The sequence below is a fragment of the Eptatretus burgeri genome, chromosome 9 (genome assembly GCF_056783735.1).
Source record: "Eptatretus burgeri isolate ZD-2024b chromosome 9, Ebu_testis_v1, whole genome shotgun sequence".
Classification (NCBI taxonomy): Eukaryota; Metazoa; Chordata; class Myxini; order Myxiniformes; family Myxinidae; genus Eptatretus; species Eptatretus burgeri.
Window position 1 is genome coordinate 79,860,209 of NC_140969.1, and position 2,745 is coordinate 79,862,953.

The window sequence follows — 2,745 nt, forward strand, 5'->3', positions numbered from 1 at the left end:
GAGAGAGAGAGAGAGAGAGAGAGAGAGAGAGAGAGAGAGAGTCCTCTCAGCAACTTCAACTCTCAGGAGCAGCAAGGAGGTGCACCAGTGTGTCACGCCACTCGACATCAAGTCGCTGATTGGATCACAGTACTCACGAGATGTGGGGTGGCATATAATTGGTGAGGAGAGCTGATGGGGTCACCTGAATGGTGGGGGAAGTGGACAAGGGGATGTGCTTGCAGTGAAGTTTGGTATGCTCTCACAGAAAAAAGGACAGGACATGCACAGGAAGAGATGCTTTCAGGGAGACTGCACACTGGTGAAGCTTTCAGCCATTGAGCCTGGAACTTTTCCTGCTGCATTCTCAATCTCACCTGTTTTTTTGTTTGATTGCGTGTGTGTGTGTGTGTGTGTGTGTGTGTGTGTGTGTGTGTGTGTGTGTGTGTGTGTGTGTGTGTGTGTGTGTGTGTGTGTGTGTGTGTGTGTGACTCGAGGGGGAATTCATTTAAGTTCGGCTCACCATTAAGTGTTTATTTGTTGATTGCGTCTGTGACGGGATTTCCATCTCTCTTGACTTGAGCCAACTTAAGTGTTTTATTTTATTTTATTCCATCAAACAAGTTGTGTGTCTGCCTGCCATGCTTCCCATGCTAAAGCCATTCACTCTGTTGGATAGTTATTGGGGTGTTTAAATTGGGCTAATTACCCCCCAATTAATTACCGAAGTGTTTTACTCATGGTACGGGGTGCTAACGCATTCTCCGCTCAGGTCAATTTAGCGACCAAATTTGATCTTAAGCCGGCCACCTTTGAGGCAGATAACCTGGTGTATGTTCCCCCTCCATCCCCTCCCTTACCTCAAATGGCCGCACTGCTGATTCCACACGTGATAAAGCTGAATGTCTAAACTCGGTGTTTGCAGCTAAATCTTGTGTCCTAAACCCATCACTATCTCTACCCACTTTACCCAGTCGCACCCAACTGTCCCTGGACTCTGTGTCCTTTTCTCCTAACAAGGTGGAGAGCTTGCTTTCAAACCTCGAGTCAGATTCTGCAACCGGTCCAGACGGCATCAGCCCACGTGTCCTCAAAGCCTGCTCTTCTGCTCTTGCTCACCCTCTCTCTGTTCTATTCACCCTCTCATTTGCTCTAGGTGATCTGCCATCTGCTTGGAAATCTGCTTACATCACTGCCCTGCATAAAAAAGGTGCAAAAACAGATCCCTGTAACAACAGACCAATCAGCCTTCTCCCAATCATCAGCAAGGTGATGGAATCCATCATCGCTTCAGACATGAAATCCTTCCTCTTCTCCAATGGCTTGATTTCCAATCATCAATTTGGCTTCAGACCAGGTCACTCTACCCTGGATATGCTGCTTCTGCTCTCCCATCAATGGATGGAGGTCCTCAATGCCAGACAGGAAATCCGAGCCGTATCCCTGGACATATCACGTGCTTTTGACACAGTCTGGCACCCTGCACTACTCACCAAACTCTCCTCCCATGGTATTAAAGGCCATCTCCACTCATGGCTCGCAGACTTCCTCTCCTGTCGCAGTCAACGTGTGGCCCTAAATGGAGTTCTTTCATCCCCCCTTCCTGTCCAGGCTGGAGTTCCTCAAGGTAGCATTCTGGGCCCTGTTCTTTTTCTGGTTTTCATCAATGATCTCTCGGACTCTCTGGAAAATCCTCTATTTCTCTTTGCCGACGACTCCACCCTCTGCCGTACCATCTGTCATCCCTCAGACCGGCAAGCAGCAGCTTCTTCGCTCACTGCAGATCTGGATAAAATCACAAACTGGTCCAACACGTGGAACATGTCTTTAAATCCAGACAAATCTCACACTCTCACTATGTCTCTTCGAAAGGACCGTTTACAAAACCCCCCCATCCACTTTCTCAACAATCCTCTGGAAGAAGTCTTTTCTTTCAAGCTTCTAGGTCTCACTATCTGCCATGACCTTTCCTGGGAAAGTCACATTTCCAACCTCGCCTCAAAAGCCAGTCGCCAACTGGGAATCCTCCGTCGTGCTAAGTCCTTCCTCAGCCCTCTTGAGCTCCTGACCACTTACAAATATTTTGTCCATAGCCTGATGGAGTACTGCTCTCCCCTCTGGGCTGGTGCTCCTGCCTCCCACCTTTCTCGGCTTCACGCTGTCGAAACCAGGGCATTTAAGATCATCGGCATCTCCCGCAATGAAACTGAGTCTTTGGGCCTCTCACTCAATCACCGCAGGTTGGTCGGTGGTCTTTCTGTCTTCTACCGACTCCTCTCCAGCCTTGCCCCCCCTGCTCTCTCTGCGATTTGTCCCCACCACATTTCCACAGGGCGCTCAAGGTCCGCCAACAACCCCCTTCTGGTAAAACTACCAAAATCACGAATCACTGCTCATCTTCACTCTTTCATTCCTCTTTTTTCCCGCCTTTGGAATAAACTTCCTCACTCTATTCTTTCCCATTCTTCCCTCCAGGCTTTCAAAACAGCTGTTCACCACCACCTCTTATCTTCCCCCATACAAATCCTCGATCTTTTCTACCCGCGATAATCCACCCAAGCCCACTTCCTTCATTTCTCCTGCTTTCCTTCCTGAAAGTCCCTGAAATGTCCATCTTCTCTTCGCCATGTTCCCCGTCCCATCCCCATCCCTCTCCCTTCCACAGTTCACCTAATGTGTCTGTTCCCCACTGTTTTGTCCCTTCCACTCCCGCCCCTCTTGTCTCATGCCTCCTTGCTGTGAGTTGTGTGTTAGCTCTCATACGAG